Source organism: Panthera tigris, chromosome C1 (genome assembly GCF_018350195.1).
Source record: "Panthera tigris isolate Pti1 chromosome C1, P.tigris_Pti1_mat1.1, whole genome shotgun sequence".
In the NCBI taxonomy this organism is placed as follows: domain Eukaryota; kingdom Metazoa; phylum Chordata; class Mammalia; order Carnivora; family Felidae; genus Panthera; species Panthera tigris.
Genome location: NC_056667.1, coordinates 216,443,759 through 216,465,444, shown reverse-complemented (window position 1 = coordinate 216,465,444; position 21,686 = coordinate 216,443,759). Strand labels below are relative to the sequence as shown.

Below are 21,686 nucleotides of genomic sequence, written 5' to 3'. Positions count from 1 at the left end.
CAGGCGCTGAAGGCGCAGGTGCGGAGGCTCGCCCCCGACTCCGCGCCCCAAGCCACCCTCCGGGACAAAGGTGGCGGCGGGGAGGAGGAGGGTTGAGCCCACACCGGGAGTTGCGGCGACTCTGCCGGGGCGACGCGGCTGCGGCGGCCCGGCCCTCCGCGCCACGACCCGCTTGTCTGAACGCGCCCTCGGAGCGCGCGGGACTTTGAACTGCCATCCCAATGCTGCAGGCGAACGCAATTTACTCCGGCTTTACCGGTGGGCGAACTGAGGCTCAGGAAAGAGCCTTACCGAAAGCCACCGCCTAATAAATGGGAATGCCGACTGGTAAGCGGGACCGGGGGCCCAGGGCTTCGTCGCGCGGGTCCTGCCGCTGGCCGCCCTCCATCCTGCCCGGGGCGCGGCAGGGCCGGGAAGCCCACAGCGCCAGGAGCCCCGCGCGGGGAGCGCACCCGGGCCTTGCCTACCGACGACAGTCCCGCGGGTCGCACAGCCGCGGCTGGGGGCGGAGTCAGCAGACGGGGCGCGCAGACCAGACGAGGTGCCTTCGGAGGACGCAGTGGAGGGGACCCCTCCTCCGAGCTCCCCGCACCCTCCCCGCCAGGACCCCGCGCGCGCGCTCAGGGGCGCTTCGAGTTCCGGTTCCAAGCGCCGCCACCAGCCCCGGCCCCCGCCGGTCCTTGGGAACTCGCGGGGACAAGTAGGGAAGCTCCCAACTTCCCGCGGTCTTCCGGAGTTGGGCGCATCAGAGCGCTCCCCCCTCCACCGTCTCTCTTATCCTTAAAAAATTCTGAAATGAAAAGTACACCGCCCCCTGCGCCAGGAGGTACCTTTGAAACTCAGTTTCCTTATCTGCAAAATGGGGGTAGGATGAGTAATAGATACATAATGGGCGCAGTTAGGTGAACAGATACTATCGTCTCCATACAGAAGAGGAAACTAAACCTTCTAGGAACACTGGGAAGTCACATTAGGTATGATTCCTAAGGAGTTTTCAGAAGCCACAAATTGCGACCCCGGTTAGAGTGGTTGGTTACCTGGCTGTGCCCACGAAGCACCGCAAGTGAATTTGGGTATTTCAGGCGCTTGGGCTCCATTAGGATAGGAACCCTCCCCAAACATCATCAACTGGTGTGTGTGGGGGGAGGGAGTGGGGTGGGTGGGGGTGCAAACCCTGGAAATAATTGCAACTTATAAGCCAGTTTCCACAGCCCATATGAGCCGGTTCTTATGATTTTCATTTCCTTACCATGTATTTTACTATTTCTTGTAAAGTGAATAAATCCTTTAAAAGTTGGGATCGGGACTGTAAGTTCCTTAAGGGCAGAAGTGTGTTTTTTTAAATGTTATTTTTTATACTTTATTTTAATGGGTGGGTTTTTAAAAATGCACAGTAGTGATACTTGGTGATACATGATAAAGAGTCGTAGTAAAGGACATAAACGGCATAAAATGAAAAGTCAGATTTGCCCCTATTTCTGCTCCCGACCCCGCTCCCCAAAGGCAATTATTGCTAATGGTGTCTCGTGTATTGTTCCGGAATTACTGTGGTTGTGGGAAAGGACATAGACTCTGGATCCAGCTGCAAGATTGGACTCCCAACTGGGTGTATTCCCTTCTAGCTGTGATGTCCTGGGCATGTTATTCCCCACCCCCCTCGGGGAGCTCACTTCTCCGTCTACACGGTGGGGATAGCAATGGGATCCACATAGTAGGTGGTTCTGAATCAATATACATAAAGCGCTTGGGTGACACCTGCCATATGGTGAATATTTGGTAAATATTGACTGCTACTGCTATAGACCCAATTCATTCTTTAAAAAAATTTTTTTTAACATTTATTCATTTTTGAGAGACCGAGAAAGACAGAGTACGAGTCGCGGAGGGGCAGAGAGAGACACACACACACAGAATCCGAAGCAGGCTCCAGGCTCCGAGCTGTCAGCACAGAACCCGAGGCGGGGCTTGAACCCACAAACTGTGAGATAATGGCCTGAGCCAAAGTTGGATGCTCAACTGACCGAGCCACCCAGGTGTCCCCCAAATTCATTCTTTTTAATTGTTGCAGAGTATTCATTGCATGAGTTTATCATAATTATTTTACCATTCTCCTATTGATGGACAGCCAATGTTTGATTTTTTGCTATGTAAAAAAATTCTGTCATGTAGATATTGTAGACAATACTTCATATCATTGACATATTTATAATGATACATATCATGGTACATACATACTTATACCGATATATTTATAGAATAAAATCCTAAAATTGAATCGTGGAGTCAAAGAATGTATGCAATTTTTACAAGGAAACTCTAGAATTAAAATATTTTTAATTGTAGAAACAATCTCAAAATTAGAGAAATTTGCAACTATCGCACAAAGATCTCCTCCCCTCCATTTGTGAGTTGATGACATGATTTTTCTTTAGTCTGTATTTTATACAAACAAGGGCAATTTCCTCCAAAAATGGTCTAACTGGCAAAATCGTGATCCATTGCCGTATCTCCTCACGAGAACCCTTCCAAATTTCACCAGTTGTCTCAATGATATCCTTTGGAGCGTAGGATCCAGTTGAGAATACCTTGATTTCCTACTTTAGCTATTTAGGGGAAACCAGGAGAGGACAGGGAAGCAAAGAGAGCTCGGCAGTGGCGCTTGGTGGGTTCTGGCCGGGATCTTGGGGCTCGGTTGTTTGTCGTCACCCAACATTCTTGCCTTCCCAGCTTCTCAGGGCTCCCAGCGTGCCCTTGGTGGTACCCTCTGGATCCCTGACATTTTGCTCCTGCCCCTGTGACTATCCTTCCTTGTTCACTTGCTTGGGGCTGGCTTTCTCCTTCTCAGTGCTCTGTGGTTTAATCCTATCTCTTGGTCGATCGATTGATGGATTGACAGAGTTGACCAACAATGTCCTGTTCGTTTCAGGTGTACGACACAGGGATTCCACAATTCTATGCATGATGCTGTGCTCGCCACGGTAAGTGTAGTTATCACCTGTCCCCCTACAAGGCTATTACAATAGTGTGACTGTACCCCCATCCCCGTGACTAACTTATTTTCTAACTGGACCTTTGTACCTCTCACTCCCCTTCCCCCATTTGCCCATCTCCCTATCCCCTCCCCTCTGGCAACAACTAGTTTGTCCTCTGCCTTTGTGAGTCTGTTCCTGTTTTGCTTCTTCATTCGTTCTGTTTAGATTCCGCATCTGGTGAAAGCACATGGTATTTGTGTCGTGCTGTCTGACTGAGGTCCCTTAGCATAATACCCTCTAGTTCCATCCGTGTTGTCAGAAGTGGCAAGCTGTCATTCCTTTTTATGGCTCGTTGTCTGTCTACACCACCTTGCAGAAATCCATCTCAAGTCTTGATGGACACTTGGGTTGCTTCCGTATCTTGGCTATTGTCGATAATGCTGCAGTAAACTTAGGGGTGCCTGTATCTTTCTGAACTAGTGTTTTCTGTCTCTTAGAGACAGAGAAGGGGTGGTGCATACCTGAGGTCACACAGTGGGTTAGGGACAGCTTACCTCTCTAGCAGTGAGCTGCCCACGGAGCCATCAGACTCTTCTGCAATCTGGTTGATGGGTGGACACCAGAGGGCAGTAGAGGCCTCCTCCCCACCTCCTTGTCTTAGGGGTGGCTGTCTGGAGACCCTGCCTTTGCTGGGACGTTGGGGCAGGCATGACAGGCAGGGAAGCATTAGGGTCTGGGCCATTCCCGCAGGAAGCTCAACATGGAAGACGGCCTTCAGAAAAGGATCCTTGAATTTCACAGTTGGGGAGACCCCGCCTCTCCAGGGCTAGAGCCATGCAGGCAAGTTTCGCTGAAGCCTGGGCTTGGGCTGAGCCTGATCTCTGCTCATAGATAGGGGGCTCCAGGGGGAAGGAGGTCCGCGGCCTACCAGGGAGCACCCTACAGCATCTCCGAGGTGGCAGGGTCCAGGATTTGTGCTGAAAGGCTGGCTGTCCCCAACCCACAGCCTCTCTCGGGTCCTCTAGCTCGCTGCAGGCAGCCGTTAAAATCCTTCCCTCGCTCTCCCCTGTCTAAATCCTCTGGGCCAGGTCGGCATTGGGTTAGCAAGAGGCAACTGAATTTTGGAGGTGAACTTACAGGAAGGTGAACGCATGTGAAACAGGGCCCCAAACCCCAGCCATGTTCAGGAAACCACCTGTATGTTACAGGAAAACATGTTCTCATCAGGTACCGAATGTCTTCATTTTTCTTTTACGAATCTGAGAAGTTGGGGAAAATCCCATTTTTTGGAAGCACTCTTTGGGCTCTGTGGTTGTGGGGACCGGGCAGGGAATCACTTCGAGGCGGTGTCACCTGACCCTGCTTCAGTCAGCTCTTCAGTGCACAGGGCCCCGTGATTGCCCCCCACCCCCCACATTTGGGGACCCACACTGACCCTGACCTCTGTGACACACCCGTTTGCTGTCTCCGAGCTGTCCCGCCCTCCCCCCTTGCTCTCTGAGCTCCAGCCCTGGATGGCTCCCCTCCCCTCCCCTCCCCTCCCCTCCCCTGGTCTGGTCTTTCTCCCCTTTTCATTCCTAGCTCAACACCCCTCCCTCTGAAAAGCATTTTCGGAGCGTCCAGCCCTCCCCACATGGGGTGCCCTCATTCCCTGCACGTTCCTGCAGAACCTCCCCTATGTAGTTTACCTGCCATGTGTGTGGGGACCTGGCTCACGTCTGGGCTCCCCTGCTCCAGTCTCTGAGGGTACTAGGACCGGCATGTTCACTCTGATGTGCCTGGTGCACAGTAGGTCTTTGAGAACTATTTGTTGAATAAACCGGTAGTCAGAATGATGTTTTGGTGATGTCCTTGATTTTTAAGAAAGATTTTATTTAAATTCCTGTGAGTTAGCCTACAGTGTAATATTAGTCTCAGGTATGCAATGTAGTGATTCAACACTTTGCTACGATACCCGGTGCTCATCACGACAGGTGCACTCCTTAATCCCCAGCACCTGTTTCCCTGATCCCCACCGCCCCCCGACTCCCCACACCTCCCCTCTGGCAACCAGCAGGGTGTTCTGTGTGGTTAAGAGTCTGTTTCTTGGTTTGCCTCTCTCTCTTCTTTCCCCCCTGCGCTCATTTGTTTAGTTTCTTAAATTCCACATGTGAGTGAAATCAAATGGTATCTATCTTTCTCCGACTTATTTCACTTAGCGTGATACCCTCCAGCTCCATCCGTGTCGTTGCCGATGATGATGCCTTGGTCGTTAACTTTGACTGGTGGGCATTTTCCAAACAGAGCTCTGCCCCTACCACCCAGTGCCCACGGCGCCCTCCTGGGGAAAGGGGTCTGCTGGGAAGGGGCCGACATTCTCCTCTTGCTTCTGCCGCCCCCCGGCCCTTATAGTGTTGGGAGATCCCGGGCCCCAACCCAGCTCAGCCTCCTCCTCCTCTATCTTGAGTTGGGCCGAGGTCGTCCTTGCTTTCTCTCCCCAGGAAGGAGGTCAGAGGGCAAGAAACAGTTTCCTTCTACCCAAAGCCGGATAGGATTTCATTTGCCTGTTCCTACCCTGTGTTCAAGGGCTCAGAAACGTAGGATTCGCAAATTCGTTTAGGCAACGCGCTTTTCCTCATCGGAACACGTAAGGAATTAGATTTTGATATTGCTGAGAGGAAGCTCTAAGCAGCTAGAAAGGCCCAGGCCGAAGAGAGAGAGAAGTCGCCCGAGGAACGAAGCCCGTGACTCTAAAACTGTCAGACCACTCAGGCTTTCGGGGTTCTGGAGGCTTCAGGTCATGTGAGGCACGGGCCAGTGAACACTTGCCTTTCCCTGGACGAGCTCAGTTAGGGGCTCTTGCTACCAGGGGTTCAGGCCCGGAGCAGAAATGGTTCGAATGGAAGGGAAAGAATCCGGGCCATATGGTTGCATGCTCTATCTCATGCCAAGACCCCCTTCCTCAGGGAGGAGGGCCGGTCCTCCCTGAAGACCCGCCGAGTGCCGGGCAGCGTGGGTGCCTGACTACGTGTGTGGGGCGCCTGCTGGCACCACCTGGGCTGAGCAGGTGAGGAAGCCCAGACGCCGGGCCAGTTGTCACCGTCAGAGAGGGGAGACCAGATTGAAGCGCAGCCCGGCGGGGCACCAGCACCGCAGGGGAGGCCACCTGCGCCCGGGCAGTGCGGCCAGAGGAACAGACCAGGACGTCAAAGCCAGAGCCCCTCTGCGGCTCACCTGATGGAGCAAAGCGCGGGGGCGGCCCCGGGGAGCCCCTGACCGTGCACCACGAGGCATCCGGTGGCCGTGACCCCCCCTTCCCGCGTCACCGTGGTTACATCAGGCACCCCAACTCTCCCCACCCCTTCTTCACGTCCACACTTCGGAGTGACCTAATTTCAGTTTTGACCACATGAGCCGCACTTTATACTTCACATTACACTCTTGTAACGAATGTTCCCGAACATCGGCCGTGTGGCTAATCTGTCACCCGCTGATTCCCCTGAACCGCTGCCCCCGAACCTCCTCAGGTCATCCCGCCACCAGCCAGCAAGGGCTCCGAGGTCAGGGCCAACCGGAGAGCGAGCCAGAGCCAGGAGCAAGAGCCCCGCGGCCCCTCACCCCGTCCTCCCTCCACTCTGCAGCCCACCCTGTGCCCATTCACCCTCGCCCCACCCTCCCCTATGCCCATGCTCACCCGTCTTCACGTGAACCAGCCACCTGCACCCCAAGCCAGTTCAAATGCCCAGCCCCCTCTCCCAGAGCTCCTGCCCCCCAAGCCCAGATGGGCACACTTGTTTCCTAGAGCACAGATGTGCCTTCGGTCCAGGGCGGAAACCTGATGTCCACCTGCTTCTGTGCCTTCCCTTTTGAACTCCACCCTTCCCAAGTTAACCTTCCAAACTGGCTCAGATCCCCCTGCCCAGGAGCATGGGCTAGGTCACCGCTTTTGAAATTATAATTATTATTATTTTAATGTTTATTTATTTTGAGAGAGAGAGAGAGAGAGAGAGAGAGAGAGAATCCCAAACAATCTTTGCGCATTAGTGCGGAGCCCAATAGCAGGGATCAATCCCATGACCCCAGGATCATGACTGACGGGACACCAAGAGTCCAACGCTCAACTGACTGAGCCACTCAGGCACCCCTGAAATTAGTTTTGTAAATGCAGTTCAGGGTTTCCGAGACACTCGATTAGAATTTTCAGGCTTTTAAAGTCATTTAAAAACTGTAATACAGACCTAAGCAACCTAACCCTAACCCTAACCCTAACCCTAACGCAAACCTGAGAAATAAATGGCAGGTACAGGTGTCTCTCAGGACATACTGGGAAAGCCAGAGGGCCTCCAGGTGATGCTGTTGAAAGAAATCCGTATCTCTTGACACCTTTGGGCAGCCTGTGCTGATAATCAGACCCAGCTTTTAATAGTAAGGGTGCCAGTGGAGGGTTTCCAGATTAAATCCGGGCTGCCTAGTTAAATTTCAATTTTAGGTTAACAGCAAACAGTTGTTTTTTTCCCCAAGTATAAGTATGTTCTAAATATTTCACGAGACATACTTATTTTTACTAAAATGTTCGGTCTTTTTCTGAAATTCAGGTTTCACGGGACAGCTGATACCGATATCTGGCAAATGTGTGCCACAGCTACAGAGGGAATGCCCTGAATAGGTTTTCTGTGGTGCAGCCAGGGCCTTCATAGGGCAGTGGGGGCATCCTGGGACAGGGACGTTTGGGTGGATGAGTCTGAGTTTGAACACCCAGATACCCCAGAACGCTCTGAGCATGAAGAAGCAGCCTCTGGTCCATTTGGTGCCTGGACATCAGCTTCACCTGTCGTAGCTGTCCGACAACAGGATGCCATTCTCAAGACCTGTCCCCGTCTGTCCTTCTTTCCTCTAGGCCAGCGACGAGGGCCAGGTCTCAGCGAAGCCCAAGTGAGGAAACAAAATTCCTGCTCTGGGCGTAAACGGCCTCTTCGCGGATGGGAGCACAGGTCCCGGCTTGTATATGTCACTGAGCGACAGAAGAAATGTGTGGGGCAGACTGGAAGATAATGAACTGGGTTTATTGATTTGGCAGAGTGTGGCCGTGTCTCAGGATCTGACCTCCCAGCAGGCATACTTGGGAGTTATCCAGATGCTGTAGGCGAGGTGTCGTGCTGAGGCTGTCTCTCTAGAGTGTCGAGAAAGAGCGGAGAGGGTTTGGGCAAGTAGAGATGCGGGAAGGAATCCATCATGTGAGGCTGAAGGCTCTATCACTTGACTGTGTTCCCTGGGAGGCCCAGAGGACACTTCTCTCGCCAAGACAGTAAGGAACACGCCTCTGAGGAGTGGTTTTGCGTTTCTGGGCAACTCAGTACTGGCTGTGCTCAATGCTGTCAATGTTGACAGTAGATTATGCCGTGGAACTTCACTCCCTAGTGTCAAGGGGTGTCAGGATCGTCAAACAGAGTTTAGGTGGAGGTGCTCAACCGTCAGAGGCAAGGCGGGCAGAGTTGCCATAATGGCAGAAAATCCAGAAAGGCGACCACGGCCCCTTGGCCCTTTGGCATCTATGGGGCTGGCTAATAGACCATGGTATTCCTCGGGACGCAAAAGACGAGGCTCCAGCTAGGACATTGATGGGTTGGTCTATGCGGAAGAAGCCAGGAACTAGTAAAAACAGAAGGCTGATATCAGATGTTGCAATGAAAAATCAGAATCCCCTCCAGTTTCCAGATCGAAACTAGTTTTCAGACCCAGAGCCCGCTGACCCAAGGAGAAGCCGGGCCCCTGGAGGACAGACCTTGCAAGGTCATTACAATATATGCCGTGAATATCCCACATTCCTTCCCCCGGAGGGACCTATGGCTGTTTGGCAGAGTAAGTGTGTACTGGGTGAAGGAAGAAGCTTGGCCTTAGGAGGGTGACTGGATACAGACTCTGGGCTGACACTCGTCAGGGAGCCTCCACACCGTCATCAGGAAAGAGGATCCGGAGTGAGTTCGCTTTCACATAGGAAGAAAGTAGCGTCTCCTCTCTGCTGTCTCGGGGCGATCCTAACTCTCTGATCGGCGTCTTCATAGAATCCTCAGGAACCTTGAGCATGTTTGTCCCACGTACTGATGTTTTTCTAATTCGACCTGGCACATCGGGAGCGGCAGGGAGGCTGGCTGCCCGGGTAGGACATGAGTATCGGGAACTGGAAGCAAATCCTGTAAGACTCGGGGGTGCGCAACTTTGGGGGGATTTTTAGGGGTCCAGTGATCTAGAGCATGCTGGGACATGCCTTCTCGGTCATGGCAAGATATTCCCTTCGCGATCCCCACGACAGACACAGAGCCACCAGCATTAGACGAAACTCTGGATTTTGGAGGCAGCAGATGCCTCACGTGGGAATAGGGCTCCAGTCCAGTTAGCAAGTGACCTGGAAGGCTGACAGGTTTGAGCCGGGCTGCAAGCACGGGAGGGTCTGAGCGGGTCCGGGCTGTGGTGCGAGCCTCTCTGGTTGGTCAGGGAACCAGAGGAAGGAAGATGGGAAGATCCGAGACGAGGAGCCACGTGTCTCTCCCAAGATCCAAGATGGGAGTGGGCACCACGTTTGCGTTTTTATCTCAGATCAGTGCTCACCAGAGGCCGTCCCCTGCAGAGGAGACGCTGAGCCAGTGGGTGTGCTGGGGACTCATCCTCCGTCAGAGGCCAGCCTCTGTCCCTGGTCACCTGGAGGTCTGCACCGTGGGTCCAGCAGCACAGGCTTCCTCTCGCCAAGGCTGATCTTACTTTATCCGACTGACGATGAGCCCTTTATCCGGAACCATCCCCTGAGAAGACCAGCCAGCCCCGTGGAACTATTTGGGGGTATTTAGTGTGTATTTGGGGGTATTTAGTGGGACCTGGTGAGAGAAGGTTTGGAACGTGTGGTTATAAAGGACTTAGGATTTTGATTCTGGAAAAATGATGCTGGACTTCCTTTCCCCGGTTCCTCTATTCTAAAAATAACCTGACCCCCTGAAAATGATTTTGAGTTCACCGTGGACAAAACATAGGCTGCAAGAAGGTGGAGGCCGGAGATCTCAGGGCCCGAGGAATGATGTTCGCTGGGTTTTCATTTTATCTGGGTGCCAGAAAGACCTGTAGTCAGAACCTCCAACAGGCAGAGATGAAAAGAAAATCTCAAAAAGCCTACTTTCTCTGGCCAAGAGGCTGGGAAAGGGGAACCCAACAGAGACTCAGTGAACAGCCCCAGCCCCGCTCAGCCACCGGGCTGCAGCAGGCCGGCCGATCTGGGAGCAGCCGCGACTGTCCCGGCCCCTCCACAGCCGGACCCCCGGGGGCCCGCCTGCCTACAGCCGCAGGAGCCATGTGTCTCGCTGCCCTCCGCCTGGTGATGTAAGGACACCCGGGCCCAGGGACCTCTGCCCCCGGGGACCACACCTGCAGGGACGGAGCCGCAGCCCCAGCAGCACGGGAAGAATGAAGCGGACCTAAATGACACAGCGTGTGTTCCAAAAACTAAGCCGTCCTTGGAGCTGACGCCCGCAAGTTCGACCTCAACGGAAGCTGGGCGATTATCTGCTGAAATACATTTCGTTGGGATCAAGTCTCCTAACACGATAACCAGAGTGTCTAGGACACAGCACGAAATCCCCACCATACCGAGATCCAGGGATGCCTCTGGGACGGGCAAGGACAGCAGGTGGGAGTACGTAGATGAATCCGAGGTCGGAAGGACCTGACGAGGATTTGAACGCAGCTGTCGTAAACATGCTTCATAAATCGGTGTCAGAGAAATGCTTTCATTTCACATCGAGGACAGTCGATTACAAATCATCGGTCTATAAAAACACCAACAGTCCGAATTGGGAGACTGGATGTCACCCTTGCTGTGTCATCTCAGAGGAGACTGTCAGCCTCACTGTGCTGCAAGGCTGGGGTCGGTTCGTTGAGTGCCAGGCGCTCTTCTGTAGGATTTACCCCCGTGGTCACAGTCCATACGCACAGCCTCCCACGAGGAAGGTACCAGAGCTGTCCCCATGTGAGAGGGCACTAAATGGAGGGGCGGGCGTTGTCTAAGATGCACAGTACTTACCAGGTGGAGTAGGAATGCACCTGCCCTACCTTCCTGGCACCTGGCTCCATTCGAGGATTTTAAAGACCCTTAGGACGGTGCTCATCACACGGGGACGTCTGTCCTCCCTGCCTCTCCTTCCTGCGTTCTCACCGTGGGTCTGTCTTTGCCGAGGGCTGGACGCATCTTCCAAGGCTGATCCCCAACAGCGGCAGGACTGGCACACAGCCTCCTGCCCCGGATGGCAGCTTGGGGAGGGACAGAGGGAGCCCTGCTCTAAAGGGGTGGGCGGGCAGGAGCGGGGCCATCATCCTCCTAAGGCCAGCTGGCGTGGGGGCCCACACTCCTGCCCGTGGTGGCCTCAGCTTGCCCACATTTAACCCTGGGACTGTTTCCCCAGCTCTGGCGTCTGGGCTCAGAGGGCACAGGCGAGCCTTCAACAGAATTCTGTGCAGCGTGGATGGGTCCCCCTGCGGCTGGAATGAGGGCCCTGTGCTGAGCGATGAGATTTCCAATGCAGTGTGGATGCCTTCTCTCACTAGCCCAACTCCTTCCCCTGTACCCACCTCCCCCTCCGGGTACCTTCCCCCAATCCAGGCCTGGCTGGGGCCTCAAGGCTTTCCGCACGGCCAACAAGCTTCCAGGGAGTTTAACTTCAATGCATAATTAAAGGCAGGGATGTGGTTTCTGCTGGAGGGTGAGCCCCTCACAAGCATGCAGGCGCCCCACCGTCGCACATCTGCCCCTTGGGTGGGGCTGCATGTGGCCCCTGTGGCCCCCGCCCCCGGAGGAGCCCGGCAGCAACAGAGAAACCCCGGAATGCTGGCCCTCTGCTCTCCAGTCCTTCCTTGTGGGCTCCCGGGGGCCCTGACTCCTTGGAACACAGGGCCCCCAGCCTCATGCCCTTTTACTGGGAGACTCTCGTCACAAGCCACACTATTATGGGGAATCAGTGGCAACTAGGACCTGTAAACCCAGAACACTGGACATATTAGGTGGCCCTACTCTTCCTCCCTCCCAATCGTGTGATTCAAAATAAAACCAGACTGGGGCGCCTGGGTGACTTGGTCGGTTAAGCGTCCGACTTCGGCTCAGGTCATGATCTCACGGTCTGTGAGTTCGAGCCCTGCGTCGGGCTCTGTGCTGACAGCTCAGAGCCTGGAGCCTGTTTCAGATTCTGTGTCTCCCTCTCTCTCTGCCCCTCCCCTGTTCATGCTCTGTCTCTCTCTGTCTCAAAAATAAATAAACGTTAAAAAAACAAACACAAAATAAAACCAGACTGTAGATAAGTTATGGAAATTTAGCACTGGGCCCTCCAGCCAAGTGGCTTTTTTTTTTTTTAATGTTTATTTTATTTTTGAGAGACAGAGAGAGAGAGAGAGAGAGATCACGAGGGGGACGGGGTGCAGAGAGAGAGGGAGACACAGAATGGGAAGCAGGTTCCAGACTCTGAGCTGTCAGCACAGAGCCTGACGTGGGGCTCGAACTCACGAACCGTGAGATCGTGACCTGAGCCGAAGTCAGACGCTTTACTGACTGAGCCACCCAGGTGCCCCCAAGCCAAGTGTTTTTATCCACAGTAGTTACTTGAATGCTTTTTTGTTTCGCTCTGTTTTGTTTTTAATAGCAGATTAAAAAAGAAGTCTCATCTCCCGGTGCCCCTGCCTAGCTGGTTGGTGGTCTAAGTCCCCTTGACTTGGCCCCTCGGAGTCACTTCTCAGCAGGCTGTCGTCTGGGACCTGCTGCTAACTCCATCGGCCCCTTGCATCACTTGACTTTCTGATCCCGGAGCGCAGCTAAGGGAGTCCTGGGCCTTCAGAGGGTGGGGGCGGGGGAATGGGCCTTCTGGGATTTCCCTCTGTCCTCAAGTACAGGGTCAAGATCCCCGGCCCAGTGCCTTCACAGCCCCAGGACCTCGAGGCCTGCAGATGCCTCCAGGGACCCACCCACAGCTGCCTGGGGCTGTTCCATTCAGAGCTGTACCCTCTTTCCCAACCCCAATTAGCAGCTACTTCTAGGAAGACCCAACCTCCAACGACTCCCTCTCTGACCCGAACCACCCCCACCCGGGGAGGCCCGGTCCCTGCCTCCCTCCATGGGGCAGGCCCTGGAGGGGCATCCCATCCGGCCACAGCTGTAGGGCGGGGGACAGTGCGTGGGCGGGTGGCCCCGGCGGGGGTGGGGGCTGGAGGGGAGAAGGGGCGAGACGCTATTTCTAATTCTCAGGATGTGAAGGCGTGGGATCTGGGCTTGCCATTTCCCAGGAAACAATGGGAAGCTGGCTGTCTCTGTTGGCAGGTTAGTCATGTCATGGGTTGTGTGGTTTCTGGCGAGGGGCCGGACCACTGTGGCTGTTGGAACACGTGTCCCGGGCTCCAGGCTCCGCTCTATGGAGCGAGGGCTCCGTACAGACTCTGGGAAGGGCTCCTTCTCGCTGCCCGATCACGCCCAGCATCTCCTACCTGCGGGGGCTTCCCTGGTGGGTGTGTGTCCTCTGGTGTCGTCACTCAGCCTAACTAACCCACAGCAAGTCTGAGCCGGGGCGGCTCTGGGACCTCTGTCCCCACACCCTGGGTTTTGTGCTGTCTGGTCTCCCCTGCAGGACTTGGTAACCTAAGGGCTCCCGGCCTGAGCACAAAGCCCGGGCTCTCTTATCCTGGCCTCACGGGGGCTCCAGGCTGTGCACCCCAGGGGCCTCCCTGAGTGCCTTCTCCCTGCCGGCCAGGGGCTGGGCAGGGCACCACCCCCTCTCCAGGCAGAGGTGTGGGTGGAGTTAAGGGAACCAGGGAGGGAGGCTGAGTTGCTCCTGGAGCCACAGGAGTCACAGAGAAAGCCATTTGCCACCTTAGGCCTTAAGGGGCAGAGGAGGGAGTGGTTTCCGGACGTGGCTGGCAGAGCCGCTGTGCCTGCAGCACTGTGGGGTAGGGCACAGCGAGGGCCATGAGCGGGGAGGCAGGGGGGTAAGGACCACGGCCTGGCTCCCCGCGCTCCGGGTCCCGGCTGGCGCCCGTCATCGGCTGAGCCCACGCGGAAGCCAGAAGGCAGGGCCTCAGCGCGTGTGGGCAGCAGAGGTCAGAGTCTGGGACACACGGCAGGATGCAGGGGGTGGGAGGGCCTCCAGAGGGGCAGACGGGGGTCCTGCACAAGATCGCCCCACGTGGCCCTGGGCTTCTGAGTTCCAGCAACCCTCTCGGTCCCCACCCTGGATCCTCGGGGGCCCTCATGAGCAGCGGCTGGTGAACGGAGAGGTTGCTGCCTGAATCCCAGGCACCTGACCAGCCTGGCCACGTGAGCTCCCGGGCAGTCACTCTGGGAGCAGCCTCCAGGGCCTGCCCCGGGCCCAGCTGACGGTCACTTGCTCCTGCTACACATCAAGTGATGGCCATGTGATGTTCAGTGGCTCCCAGACTCTGAGCCTTTAAACCACGCACGGCCCTGTGCTTAGTGTCACGTACATGATCTCAGTCCCCACAGCACTCCTGTGGGGGGTAAGCACTGCTATACACAGCCCCATTTTATGGGTCAAGAAACAGAGGCTCGGACAGGATGAGTGCCAGTTAAGTGACTTTCCAGAGGCCACTGGGCAGTGTGGGTGGAGCTGGGGTTCCCACTCAGGCCTGTCTCGGAGCGAGCATGGGCTCCGGGCCTCGGTGATCCTTGGGAAGTTGATGGCTGAAGGCAACTCTACTGATCCCGAATTTGGTGATGATTGGGCCAGACCCCGGGCGGGAGTCACCCTGGGCTCCATCAGGCATCAGGACTCCACGTCTGCCTCTCTAATACCCTTCCCTCCAAGACCCTCCTTCCGCTCTCCCACCACAGCCTGACCCGGCCCCAGCACCCGGGGCCTGGAACGAACCCCCTAGAGAGATTCCCAGTGCTGCCTTACTCATCCCTGCAGCCAAATGACTCACCTCTCTGCTAGGGAGCTTCTGGCACGCACATCTCCTCATTAGCCTTCCCTGTTCCCCGGGGCCCTGAGTCCTTCGGCTGCGTGGCCTGGTGCTCCGGGGCTCCGTCCGAGCCCTGCTTTGCACCCCGTCCTTGCCACACGCTCAGACATTGGGCCTGCAGTGCTGAGCCCCCATGCGGGCCTTTCCTCCGCCTCAGGCTGGCGGCAACTCTGGCCTTGGCACATAGCAGGTGCACGTAGCAGGAGCGCCACCCTTCAGGAGCTCGGGAGGGAGAGCGGCACACAGGTCTGACCCTGACGTCTAAGCCAGCCAGTGGCTCCTCCCGGAATGGAGGAAAGAACCAGCGTCCCCAAGGGCCCGTGCCGCAGGAGCCCGATGACTCTGTCCGCCTCTGTCCAACAGCTTCACCGGGCTGGGATCCCGGGAGAGCTTCCTTCTGGGCCTGGGCACTCTCAGCCACCACCCTTTAGGGACAGGCTCCCTGGTGCCTGAACAGCAGGCTGGTTTCTGCTGCCCTCTGCTGCCCTCCATTGGCCGGAGTGGGTTATTGAGGCTGACCCTGCACGCCTGGAGCCCGGGATTGGGTGGGGGGTGCTCGGGATGGTGAGCACAGGTCCAGAGCGACCACACATACTCCCAGCCCCGCGGCATACCCCCATCGGCGTGACGAGCCCATCTGCCCCGACCCGGAGCCCACAGTGAGCCTAAACAACCCTCCCCACCCACTGTGAGGAGCTTGGGTGGCTGTGAGCCTGCCCATCTGGTCTCCGTTAGGGTCTGAGGCACCTAGAAGAAGGCAGATTTCTCCTGAGCAGACCTAAGGGGCATGCTTTAGTGCTTTAACGTTTAGGCTCTTTTGCTAAATGGCTTGCCACGTCTTTAGGTGTCCAGTTTCAAGTTGCTGGTCTTTGGAATCTTACAACGTCTCTGCTTGATTTCCCAGGCAGAACGATTTCAGACGTCTGGATGCTAGAGTCAGCAGCGGTTCGGCCAAAAACATCCCCTGTGTCAAATCTGGAACCACGTTTGCCAGCCTGGGAAGCGAGCCTCTTGGGAGAGCTTCCCCAGTCAGGTGGTGAGAGCCCCTCAGGTGCATCTGTGTGTCCCTGCACACGAGTGCAGAGCCCTGGTGGGGCAGCCGGGGCGGCTCTGTCCCCAGTGCTGCTCAGATTTGGGCACTCGTGCCCTCTGCCCCCGTCAGACAAGGGGGGCCGGGAGCTGAGCAGAAGCTTACTTGTGGAGACGAGACGAGTTGGTTCCATAAGACCCAGAGAAGATGACAGAATTCCATAGTCATGCCTCTTTCAGATCTCGTGGGAAGCATTTCTAGTACTCTAATGTGTCATTTACTTTGGTTCCTTTCCTTTGGTACCGTGAGTGTTGATCAAAGCTGACTCCCCGCTTCTGGCCTTTCTAAAGATTTCCCCCCACGGTCTCAGTTGTTTTGAGTTAAGGAGACTCTTCACTAGTATGAACTAGCTTCCTCATCTCCTTCCTTCCTTCCCTCCCCCATCACTCCCTGTCTCCCCCCCCCCCATCTATCTACTACTTGTATTAGCCTGCTTGGGCTGCTATAACAAAAGAGCATAGGCTGAGTGGCTCAAACAGAAGAAATCTCTTTTTGAATAGTTTTGGAGGCCAGAAGTCCAAAACCAAGGTCTTGGTTGATTCTTGGAGAGAATTTCCTTCCTGGCTTCAGATGGTTGCCTTCTTGCTGTGTCCTCATATGGCCTTCACGTGGCCTTGCCTCACTCTGTGTGTGTGTGTGTGTGTGTGTGTGTGTGTGTGTGTGTGTGAGAGAGAGAGAGAGAGAGAGAGATCTGTGGTCTCTTTCTTCTCATAGGGACACCAATCCTATTAGATCAGAGCCCCTACCCTGACGACCTCATTAAAATTTAGGGACCTCCCTGTAAGTCCAATATCCAAATATAGTCATACTGAGGAGGGTGATGAGGGCTCAGCATATAAATTTTGGGGCGACAATTTCAGTCCCACATCACTACTCCTTTTTATAAGCTAAGAATAAAGTACAGCATTCAAATAATTGCCCCCCTCCCCAAGTCTCCAGGTTAAAATACCTAAGATGCAGGTTGCTGTTAGTTGAGACAGGAGGTTTCATCACACAAGAATGGGAATTTTTAGGGAATGGCTGGTTTATAAGAATCCAGACATGCAGTGACAGCAATATGGCACCAACACAAACTGTAGGCCAAGGGCAACCAGCTCAAAGTCAGCCCTCGGCCCCTGTCTTGGTTTGTGTCCCCTAGAAGGAGACCCTGAGCACATTTGATGCAAATAATTAATTTTCAGAAGCCACCCCAGGGAGGCACCTGCAGGGTGAGTGGGAAATGTAGGACAAGGAATTGAGGTGAAAGAGTATATGATCAAGATGTTTGCCCCCATGGGCAGCTGGAGCCCATGCCTGCCTGGAGATGGGAAGGCAGGAGAGACCATACCTCTGAGTCATTCCATCCTGGGTTGAGGAGGATGAGGTTTTATCTATCAGCTCCCTGCCCCTTGTGGATTGAGGCTCCTATTTTCAGGAAAGATGCCTCAGACACAGAGTCTTGGGGTTACCAATAAGTAGCCTCCAGTAATGGCTCCGTGTGCACAAAAATGTGGCACTGAGCATCCCTCTGGTATAATTCCTTTAAGTGCTCTGTGTCTTGGGGTTGGTCTAGCCCAATGGCAGGACCTTTACCAAAACTTCCTGCCCTGTGTGCCAATCTCCAGTGCCATGTGACTAAAGCCCTACTCCACCACCACCCCGTGGGAGTGGGAATCCTGCTGAGCCTTTCCCATCCTCCTCCTTGCTCAAGAATTGGCTTAGCTCAGGACCTTCTGTGTTACTTTCCTGACTCTCACTTGTGTCCCATCTCCGGTGAGATCTTCAAAGTATGTGAAAGAAGTTAAAGAGAAATTTAGTTCAAATTTATTATTTTTTTTTAAAGAATGGGTTATGATGTTAGGGTCATGATATAGCTACGGTAATCAAGACTGTATGAAATTGCCACAGGGAAAGACTCACAGGTCAATAGAACAAATGGAGAACCCAGAAATAGATCCACACACGTATGCCCAACTGATACTTGTCAAAGGTGTGAGGGCAGCCCAATGAAGGAAGGCGAGCCTTTGCAACAAATGGTGTGAAAGCCAATGGACATCTGTGGGCAATGAGATGATCTTCAACCTAAATCTCACATGTTACACAAAACTCAACTCAAAAGGAATCACAGACTTAAATGTAAAATATAAAATGACTAAATGTTTATGAAGAAAATATTTTAAACCAGGCCTAGGTGAAGAGTTAGTTGTTTGACCTGACACCAAAAGAAAGAAAGGAAGAGGGGGGCACCTGGGTGGCTCAGTCAGTTAAGCGTCTGACTCTTGGCTTCAGCTCAGGTCATGATCTCATGATTTGTGGGATCGAGCCCCATGTCAGATTCTGTGCTCACAGTGCAGAGCCTGCTTGGGATTCTCTCTCTCTCTGCCCGTCCCCCAACTCGCATGCTTGCTAGCTCTCCTTCTCTCTCAGAATAAATAAATAAATATTAAAAACAGAAAAACAAGAATAGAAAAACAAGAAAAAAATGGATAAATGGGATAAATGGGACGGCATCAAAACTAAAAACTCTTGCTCTGTGAAAGAATCTGTTAAGAGGCTAAAAAGAAAAGCAACCCACCGGGGGAACATACTTGCAACAAAGGATTAGTATCTAGAATATATAAAGAACTCTTAAAAGTCAACAGTGAAACCAACTAAAACCCAAACAATCCAATTAGAAAATGGGTTAAAGGCATGAACAGACATGTCACCAAACAGGACACACAGATAGTAAATGAGCACGTGAAAAGATGCTCAGCATTAGTCATGGGGCGAATGCAAAAGAAAACCACAAATGACATATTTCTACCTGTAAGAATAGCTAAAACAAAAAATTGTGGTATCATCAAATGCTGGCAGGGACGAGGAACAACTAGGCCACTTAAGCTTGCTTGCGGAGATGTAAGAGGGTGTAACCCCTCTGGAAAAGAATACGGCAGTATCTATCCTACAAGACTAAACATGCCCTTACCATAGAGCCCTGCAATTGCACCATTGGGCATTTCTTCCAGAAATTGGAAAGCTCGTGTTCACACAAAAAATCTGTATACAAACGTTCATAGAAGCCTTATTTGTATTAGTCCTAAGCTGGGAATAACTCAGTGTCCTTCAGGGGGTGAAATGTTAAACCAACTCATGCGTTGATATCTTGAAATACTTCCCAGCGATAAGAAGGCACAAGCCGTTGATACACATAAAGACCTGGGATAGGTCTTAAGGGAATTATGCTGCACGAAAAAAGTTAGCCTCCAAACATCACAAATTGCATGATTCCATGTAAATAGCATTGCTGCGATAAACTTAGAGCAGCGGATAGACGAGTGGTTGCCAGGTTATGGAGGGGGACAGGGAGGAGGCTGTGGCTACAAAAGGGATCCTGTGATGGAATTGGTCTGCCTCCTCAGCGTGGTGGGGGTCACACGAATCTATACGTGTGATAAAGTTGCACAGAACTAAACACACGCTCACACACACGCACACACACATGAGCACATACATAGCTGGTAAATCTGAATAAGGTCGACGAATTGTAGCAAGATCACTTTCTTGGTCTTGGTACTGTTCTATCGTCATACAAGATGCTGCCTTTGATGGAAGCTGGGTAAAGGACATTTGGGTCTCTTTGTAGTGTTTCTTAAGAGCTACATGCGATTCTACCATTACCCGAAAGGAAAATATTAAAACAATGAACGAGTTGCAGAGAAATGAAACCTGGTGACAGCAGGGCAGGACATCGTTGTCTACAACCAGAAATAATGCAAACGTCTGTCAACAGGTGGCTGGGTACACAAAGTGGGGTCATTCGTGAAAGGGAATGCTAGCGTATCCTCAGTAAAAATGACAAACCGATGATACGCAGAGCAATCTGACTCTCAAAGACATTATGCTGAATGAAAGAAGTCGGACACAAAAGCGAACAGGGTAGAATCAGCTTCCATTGATAGGAAACTCTGGAGTAGAGAAATCCGATTTGGTTTGGGTAAGCAGTTGTCTGGTGCTGAGGGTGGAGGTTGACTACTAAGAGGCACAGGGGGCCCTTTTGGAGGTGATGGAAACGTTTTATATCCTCATTGAGGTGGTGGCTACGTTGTAATTCATCAAGATGTACTCTTCAGATACATAGGTGTATACATTCATCAAAAATCACTGAAATGTGCATTTAAAGAAGCACATTTTATTGGCTATAAATTATAACTGATGACAAAGGTTTTAAGTCTGAGCGGGAGTGTTTCAGTCCAGCGGCTAGAGCTGGTTCTGGTCGTCAGTTTTAGAGCACAGTTTCTCATGTCCCAGTTGACAACTGGATGAGATTTATCTCTTAAAACATTTCTCTGCATTTAACTGATTTCAGCTGGGCCCCAACCATCCCATCCACTATGACCCATGTGATTAATCACTAACTTATAAGTCCCCATGGAGGGGCACCTGGGCGGCTCAGTGGGTTAAGCATCTCACTTCGGCTCAGGTCATGATCTCATGACTTGTGGGTTCAAGCCCCGCGTCGGGCTCTGTGCTGACAACTCGGAGCCTGCTTCAGATTCCGTTGCGCTCTCTCTCTCTCACTCTCTCTCTCTCACTCTCACTCTCTCTCTCTCTCTCTCTCTCTCTCTCTCTCTCTCCCCTGTTCATGCTCTGTCTCTCCCTCTCTCAAAAATGAATAAACATTAAAAAAAATTTAAAAACCAGAGGAGGGGCTTGCTTTTGTGGATATGGAGCCATACCACTTGGCTCTCCCTTCAAGGAAGAACTTTCTGGAAAGTGGGTGAGTTTGTGGGGAAGCCTCCAGCTGCAACACCTTTAGGACCCTGAAGGGGTGTGTGGGCCAAGGCTTCTCCTGGTCAGCAGCTCCTGGCAGGTTCTGGGCACAGTGGACGATAGAGCCTGGTCCTTCCTACCCCCGCAGGACCTTCTGAGGGCTGGTCCATGCGACCCTCTTCCTCCTGGCTGGTGTCAGATAGCCTCCATCATGGTGGTTCTGAGGCTGTCTCCTCCTCTACAGCCCCCTCCCCTCCTTCTTTCACAGGTGTTGTCCACAACAAGGATCTCGTGTCGTGGCCTGTGCCTCCCAGAAGACCGAGGGTCACAGATGTACTAACCTCTTGTTTCAGCCTGGATCCAATCAAGACAATAGAATCCACATTGCTGATTTCAGATAGAGGATGCGATGCAGGGAAGTGTTTCCACGGTGATGGAGGGAGGTAAGGGGTGAAATACAGAATGGTAAGGCAATCAAGACATCGACAAGAGCAGGAAGTCACGGTCCCCTCTAGGACTAGAGGGTCAAAGGGAGGAGGAGGAGGTGTTTCTGGAGCCCAGGATCTCCGGCCACCTAATAGATGCTGGAGTCACTTCAGGCATGTCAGGTAGGAGACGAGACCCCAGGAGGATGACTGGCGGGTCCCTTCTAGTGCAGTTGGGGACCACCTAAAACAGAGAGAGGGAAGTAGAAATGCCCAAATCCCTCTCCTGCCTGTCGGCCTCTACCAGTGTCTCTGCCTGCTCCCACAAGCTAGAAGACGACAGGGCCTGGGAATCCTATTTCCCTTAAATCAGAGCAGAGGAAGGAAAAGTCAGGATACGAATCTGAAAGGAGCCGGGACATCTTCCAAGACCTCATCCCTGCTAATCTGCCCGGAGCCTCATTACGAGTCTATGTAGATGGTGGCTGGAGG

At 53.3% G+C, this 21,686-nt stretch overlaps 1 protein-coding gene and 1 long non-coding RNA gene across 2 annotated transcripts in view; one reads left to right on the top strand and one right to left on the bottom strand.

Annotated features, from left to right (window-relative positions):
- MLPH (melanophilin) overlaps window positions 1-510 on the bottom strand; it is a 46,373-nt gene extending 45,863 nt beyond the window's left edge. Inside the window, exon 1 of the mRNA XM_042995796.1 lies at window positions 468-510. The gene's annotated coding sequence lies outside the window, so the exon portion shown is untranslated. The remainder of the gene's footprint in view (window positions 1-467) is intronic.
- On the top strand, window positions 26-21,262 carry LOC122241079. The gene is made up of 3 exons (XR_006221035.1): window positions 26-327; window positions 2,927-2,978; window positions 21,038-21,262. It is a non-coding gene; the product is annotated as an uncharacterized LOC122241079 (long non-coding RNA).
- Window positions 21,263-21,686: the final 424 nt, after the last annotated feature.